The sequence below is a fragment of the Lagopus leucura genome, unplaced genomic scaffold (assembly GCF_019238085.1).
Source record: "Lagopus leucura isolate 7727_CA_CO unplaced genomic scaffold, USGS_WTPT01 Super-Scaffold_100159, whole genome shotgun sequence".
In the NCBI taxonomy this organism is placed as follows: domain Eukaryota; kingdom Metazoa; phylum Chordata; class Aves; order Galliformes; family Phasianidae; genus Lagopus; species Lagopus leucura.
In genome coordinates, this window is record NW_024962335.1 from 14,605,380 (window position 1) to 14,613,373 (window position 7,994).

Below are 7,994 nucleotides of genomic sequence, written 5' to 3' on the forward strand. Positions count from 1 at the left end.
AGCAGCTCTCCAATTAGGGGAGGCCAATAATGGTGATTGTTCATCCTGGAGAAATGGAGACTTGGGTGGGATTTCATAAAAACATATAAGTATCTGAAGGCAAGATGCAAAGAAGATAGGAGTCAGTCTATTCTGAGCGATGCCCAGTGCCAGGACAAGACACAGTGGGCATGAATGAGAACACGGGAGGTTTCCTCTGTACATCAGGAGCACTTCAGTACTGTGAGAGTAGCTAAGCACTGGAACAGATTGTTCAGAGAGGGTACAGAGTCTCCATCCTTGGAGATACTCTAAAACCATCGAGACATTGATCTGGGCAACTAGTCTACGTGGCCTAGCTGGAGCACAGATTTCAGTCAAATGACCTCCAGATGTCCCTTCCAACCTCAGTCATTCTGTGATACTCAAAAATCACTAGTCACCATTTCAAAGTTTCTTGTACTGGAAAATTCCCTTTATCCTTTGTCAAGCTGTGTTGGGAGCTCCCTTGCACATGTAATGTTCTTTATTGCCCTGATAATGTGTTTTGGCTTAGGATTTCTTCAATTTCTTCAAAACCACTGCCCTTTCTTATCTGATATTAGGTACACACAATTTCATTTTGATATTGAATTAATAAGGACAGTATAAAAATGTGGACATAATTGTGTAAATAATTTTCCTTTACCCTCCTGAACAACGAGTGACCCACAGGTCATAACATGGGACCTGTTGCTTAGGTATGTATTTAGTACACTGTGTATTCAAGATGAAGATTTTTTACTTAGCCAGCTGACTCATTTTTGTCCAAGTGAAACATATTGCACCAATTTACATTGATGTCATAGTAGACTAATAACTAGACAGTGAAGAGAAATTTAAAAAGCAAACAGTCTCTGAAATATTCAATCTGGAAAATTTTCTTCAACTTAAATTAAAAAAAAGAATTTAGGTCAAACATGGAGTATGAAGTGTACAACTACAAAGGATATACTCCTCCATCTTCACTCTCTGTTGAGGGATTGCTCTCCTACTGGCTTCTGGCTGCCAGCTGAGTTCCTCTAAGTCTCATTTCTCCAGGGCAATGGAAATGATAATTAACAACCACAGAGTTTCCTTAAAGCAAAGAATTGCTTGTTTCAAAGAAAAACTCTACCGAGTTGATCCAAGTGCCCTTTCCTGAGACCCACTCCATGTTATTTTTCTGTCTGATTCTCTTTCTGGCTCTACAACCACAGCTCAGGACACCCATTCTACAAAGCCCCTTAACTCTGCTGTAAAAGAATCATTGCCTCTTTCATTGGTAGCTACAAAGCAGTACTCAGTGCTTCTACAGCATTCATAACATTTCTACATCCACATTACTCCTGTCTCACCAAGGCTTACTCTCATTTCCTCCCCAGCACTCATTTTATGAGAGGGCTGCACTAGTTCAGCACCCTCTGGGTTAACTCTCAACACAAGTGAAAATCTTTATCTCACAGTGTTTGGGACAAACTGCATTTGAAATGGCTGCAGAGGATCATCAATTTTTCAAATGGACATGGCATGAAACTCCCATAAATTGAAACATAGCTGATGCTGCACAGATTCATCTGGAAAGGTTATTATTAGGGGTCTGGGGATGTTTTCAAATGCAGGAATATAATTTATCATGACTAGATTTTGTTAGCAAGGAATTTAGACAGTTTCTGTTACTGTAAGCTAATAAGTCATTTTATCAGTACATTTTATTTCCTTGGCAGCTAACATCTCGGCAGCCCTCACCCCTTCTTAGTATCACATGTCAGGAGAGCAGCGGACAAATAAAGAGAAATCATTGGTTGTAAACTCACTGAAATTGCCTATTCCATCTGGGAAGCTTGGATAATGCAATTCAGTAATAAAGCAGAGTCCATAAAATGTATATAGGCCTTTTGCATTCTCCCTCTGTATGCTGTATACAGAAGGAGGAGTCTGTAACTGAGGAAACACATCCTGCAATCCTGCTCAGCTGTCTGGCTGTAGGGGAAAACTTGTAGCAGTATTTATGGGATGTTGACAACGATGGATTTGTACAGAGCAAAATGCCGATACGGTGCATGGCAAGAGGCCTTGGAAAAAGTCCAGTGTAGACAACGGCAGATCTGGGGCTCCTTGCATTCCTCCTACCTCAAACACTGGGTGACTTGTACAGATATCTACCTTACCCTAGTGAGACCTCCAGACCTCTGTGTAACCTGGGCTCACAAACACCTGCTCTCAGAAAAATCAGCTCCAAGTAGGTCTTGCGTGATTATTTTCTCCTGGTTCAGCTCATCTCTGCTGCTGCTAAATAATTAACCACCTATTTGGCAAGTACTTTGTGTATTTTCCTGTCCCTGAATCTCCAACCACACACGCAAATAGAAGCAGTATTGAAAGTGCATTTATGTGTAATCTCGAGGGACTGGCACATGCCCTGAGGGTTGATATATTTTGCTTCCACCAGGCAAGCAGAGAAAGAATTTCTGGGGTTTAAGAGCACCAAGGAAGAATAACTTGTTGTCAGAATTGCTGGATCTACAGTCTGGGAACTAGGTACAACAAAGAACAAACTTCTCAATTGCTGCAATGAACAAAAGATGGTCTTTGGAAGGCAGACCAGAGCATACAGCTGGAAGGGCTTTGTAAATCAGGGCCAGCTACTTGATTTGTTCCTAGAAACTTTGAAAAGACTGTACAAGTGCAGAAAGTATCTTCCATTCTGTCCAATAATGTCCTGTTCTATATAAAGATAGTTTGGCAGGACAGTCACAAAAGCAGAAAAGGTCAAATACCTGTTACAAACATAAGGGCAATTTGGTGGGATGTATAAGAAACAGGTACCAGGACATGTTCGATACAGCCATCCTTTTCTCTATTACTGTTCCCAACCTGCTGCAGGACATGTTTGCAGACAGCTGTTGCCAGCTCCGAAGTCGCAGATGAAATATTTCTGCTTCTTTTTTTTTTTTTTTTTTTTTTTAATTGGAAAACTGATTGTTTGGATTGGATTTTTATTTTGATGAAAAAAGAGTATGGACAGAAAGTGTTTTTCCTCAAGTTTTAGATTCCATATTCTAATCAAACTACCAGAAAACTGAAAGATTGTTAAGGAAAGAAGTAGTGAGCTGTGGTGATAATTCCATCATTCTGATTGCTACAATTGAAAGGAAGATATCTTCATGGGAAGAGGAGGATTTTTTGTTGTTGTTGATGTAATTGCCTAAGAAAATCAGAAAATCTGGAAAGGCAATCCATGGAAAGAAATTGTATGTACTTGTACAGCCAGCACATCTGTATCACCACAGCTGCATTTAGTTTCCTCTGATCACAAATATAGAGAGCAAGAAGGATGAATCTGAATGGTTAGGAAGACAATGAGACAAGCGATCAGCTGATTACAACTGTCCTTAGTGCTTATTAGCAAAGGAAAAAACTTATGAAGGATAATGCCTGCCCATTCTTGTCAGGATCAGCCAGGAGACAGAAGAAACGTTGTCTTGATGAATTGGTGCAGAAAAATGATCAACCATTCTTGATAAGATGCCCTAAATGAAGTACATCAGTGAGACCTCAGTCCAGTACATGGCTGAAAGACAGTTTGCATAGAGGAAAATATGTGCAGAGCCCCAGAGAGCACTCTTGTTCCCAGCCATAGCAGAATGTTTCCTAAACATTGCACCCAGTCCCCAATTGGTCTGAATATCTGTAGAAAGCAACATATGGGTATGTCCCCATATGAACCCTTCTGGGTGACAGACATGATTCTCCCAGTTCTGTGAGGCTGGATCAGCTGAAGGAATTTTGGCACATTAGATGTATTTAGCTTGTTGACTTTAGTGAAGTTGCTGCTGGTTCTAAAGCAGTAAAAAAGTTGGAGGCAGCACGAAGGAAAGCAGCAGTAATAGGAATTGATTGCTCAGTCTGGAATTCAGTGGGCATCTAACAGTCAATGACAGTTCTGCACACAGATACATTCTAATTTAGCTAACAAAGCCATTTACTACTGGTACTACTAATTACACTGTACTAGCTGTACTGTAATCATGGAATGAGAGAATCCGTGGAGTTGGAAAGCACCATTAAAGATCATCTAGTCCAACTCCCCTGCAGTGAGAGACAGCTAAAGCTAGAGCAGGGTGCTCAGAGCCTGGTCCAGCCTGACCTGGGTCTGACCCTTGTCTACAGGGATGGGGCATCCACCACCTCTCTAGGCAACCTGTTCCAGTGCTTCACTACCATTATTGAACAAAACTTCTTCCTCACATCCAATCTAAATCTGCTCTTTTAGTTTGAAACCATTTTCCCTAGTCCTGTCACAATAGGCCCTGCTAAAGAGGCATCAAGACGTGTTCAAGAGGCGTCTGGATGACGTGCTGTGTGTTACAGTTTAGTGCTTGTGGTAGCAATGGTGATGAGGAGACGGTTGGAGTAGATGATCTTATAGGTCGTTTCCAACCTTGTGATTCTATGATTCTACGATAAAGTGTCTGTCCCCTTCTTTCCTACAACTCCCCTTTAGACACCGAAAGGCCACTCTCAGGTCTCCAGGCTGAACAGCCCAAACTCTCTCACCCTATCTTCATAGAGGACCTGTTCCATCCCTTGGATCACTTTTTGGCCCTTCTCTGGATGCACTTCAGCAGGTCCATGTGTTTCCTGCACTGAGGACTCCACATCTGGATGCAGTACTCCCGGTGAGGTCTCACTAGTATAGAGTAGAGGGGAAGGATCACCTCCCTCTCTCTGCTGACCACGTCTCTTTGGATGCAGCCCAGGATACTTGTTACTGATCTCCGTTTGGACATTGAGCCATTGACCACCACTCTCATGGTATGACCTCATAACCAATTCCTCATCTACTGAACAGTCCACTCATCAAATCCAAATCTTTCCAATTTGGAGAAAAGGACATTGTCAGGGACAGGAGCATGTCCTTACTTTAGTCCAGATAGATGACATCAGTGGCTCTTCCCTTGTCCATTGATGCACTTATGCCATCATAGAAAGCCACTATATTAATCAGGTATCTATAAATAAGCAATCATTTCCTGCTGTGCATTACAAAAAGCTTCCTGACTTTGCTTCCAGGATCAGAAATCCTTATCTTTCATTGGTATGCTCCATCCAGCACTCTTAGTATCATTCCTTTCCCCTGCTGATCCTAGCACTTTAGATTAAGATTGATGGGAGAAGGGAACGCCATTAGGAACACTGAGGTTAGAGATAGTACAGAGCAGTCCGACGGTGGTGAGGCTAATGGAATCATCTACTACTCCAAGGAGCAGTGAGGATTTAGGAGCACATTTGAAGTACTTGCAAGCATACAGTATGAAGAAAAAAAACAAGATTAAATGGATGCTTTGATCCTTTGCCAGTGCTATGATGTCATCAGTGTTAGTGAGGCTGGCGGAATGAGTACCATGACTGGATCTCTGGGATAGAGGTCTACTAGTTGTACAGGAGAGATACACAGGGCAAACAAGGTGAAGGGTGCATGTAATGGAGACATTAGTTAGGGATGATACAATAGAGAGCATCTGGGTGTGAAAGGATAAGGGAAAGGATAACAAGTCAGATGTCATATGTATGTCTACTATCAACCACTTACTGAGGATGATGGCATCAAGAAACTGTTCTACAGATAATTAAGATAAATTTCTGGATTACTTGCCCTTGTCCTTGCATCCCAGAGCTGATATCTCCAGACATAAACTGGGAATATCATGTTACTGTGATAAGCAAGCATGGGGATTTCCTAAACTTTGTTGAAGATAGCCTTTCCTGCCACAGGTACTTGGTGAGCCAACAATTCTTTAAGAATAAGGAAGGCCTTGTGGGGGAGGTGATGGTAGGCAGCCATCTGGGCCACAGTGACCATGAAATAGTTGATTTTGAAATTTTTGGTGTTAATGAGAAAAAAGGTCAGCAGAGTAGCCACCCCATACTTTAGGCTTCTGAGGGATCTAGTTAGCAGAGAAAGAAAATATATGATCTTTGAAAGCAAAGTCAGGTTTCACAGAGAGAGTACAGAGCAGCACTTCACATTTATATGGAGAAAATAAGGAAATTCAAAGCTTTACTTGATTTCGCATTGGCTAGTGAAATGTCAGAAAGCAAAGCAAAACAAACAAACAAAAAGCTATTTGAGTATGTCAAAAGCAAGAGGAGGCCTAAGGAAAACATTGGATGGATACTTGTTAAAGGTGATCACCTAACAGGAAGATGGAAAAGGCATGGGCATTTAATGCCTTTTTTCCTCCATTTTTAAAATTAATCTTGGCTTTCCCAGTCCTCTCTGCATTGGAGGATTATGACTGAGAGAGCAGCAGCTTTTCACTTGTGGTCACTAAAATCGTAGGAGACTATCTGTATCAGTTAAATATTTGAAAGTCCATGGATCCTGACAAAATTCACCCAAGAGAAGGAGTTAGAAGATGTTATAGCTGAACTCCTTCCAGAAATTTACCAAATACCTTGGGACTGGGCAGGTCACTGCTGAATGGAAGCTAGCCAAGTTTATACCCCTCTACAAGAAGACCAGGAAACTGTGAATCTGTTAATCTAAAACCAATCCCTGGAAATGTTGCAGATGAGATTGTCCTGGACAGTACTGAAAGGCATTCAAAGATTAAAGCTGTTATGCACAGCATCCTTCTGGACAAATTGTCCAACTATGAGATGAACAGATTCATACTATGCTACGTGTTGAACTGGCTGAATGGGAGAGCTCAAAGGGTCATAATGAATGGTGCTACATGTAGCTAGTAGCTGGTATCTAGCAGTGTTCCCCAGTGCTCAGTTACAGAATTGATTCTGTTCATCATTTCTACCAATTATCTGGATGCAGGAGTTGAATACATCCTTAGCAAGTTCACTGACAGCATTAAACAGAGAGGTGCTGTTAACTCTCTGGAGTGACAAGCAGCTCTGCACAGGGACCTGTATAGATTGGGATACTGGGCAACCATCAACAGCATGAAGTTCAACAAAGGTAAATGCAGGGTTCCACACCTGGAATTAAGTAGTACTGGATGCAGGTACAGACTGAGCCATGACTGGCTGAAGAGCTGTCCTGCATAAAGGGGCCTGGGGATGCTGGTTGACAGCAGGCTTAACATAAGCCGGTAGTGTGTCCTGGCAGCCAAGAGGCAAACTTCATTTTGGAGTGCATTAAATATAGCATAGTAAACTGGACAAAAGAGGTGATTCTTCCACTGTGTTTAGCACTGGTGCAGCTGACCTTGAATATTGTGTGCATTTCTGGTCTTCACAGTATGAAGATGTTATGATACTTTAAAACATTCAGAGGATAGCAACTGAACTGGTGACAGAGGTGGAAAGCATGTCCTGGGAGGAGAGGCTGAGGACACTTGTGTTGTCTATCTGAAAAGAAGGCTGAGAAGTGACCTCAATGCCCTCTGCAGTTCCACAAGGAGGGAAAACAGAGAGAGATGCTGGTTTCCACTCCATGAGAATCAATGATAGAACACACAGGAATGGCACAAAGCTGAGCCAGGGTAGGTTCATACTGGGCATTAGGAAACAATTCTTTACTGTGAGGATGGTCCACCACCACAGAACAGGCTTCCTAGAAGGGTGGTTGATACCCCAGGCCTTTCAGTGTTCCAAAGACATTTGGATAATGTCCTTAATAATGATTTAACTTCTGTTTAGCACTGAACTGGTTAGTTGGACATGAATTTGTAGATCCCTTTAAACCTATTCTATTCTATTCTATTCTATTCTATTCTATTCTATTCTATTCTATTCTATTCTATTCTATTCTATTCTATTCTATTCTATTCCATTCCATTCCATTCCATTCCATTCCATTCCATTCCATTCCATTCCATCCATTCCACCCTACCCTACCCTACCCTACCCTACCCTACCCCACCCTACCCTACCCTACCCTACCCTACCCTACCCTACCCTACCCTACCCTACCCTACCCTACCCTACCCTATCCTATCCTATCCTATCCTATCCTATCCTATCCTATCCTATCC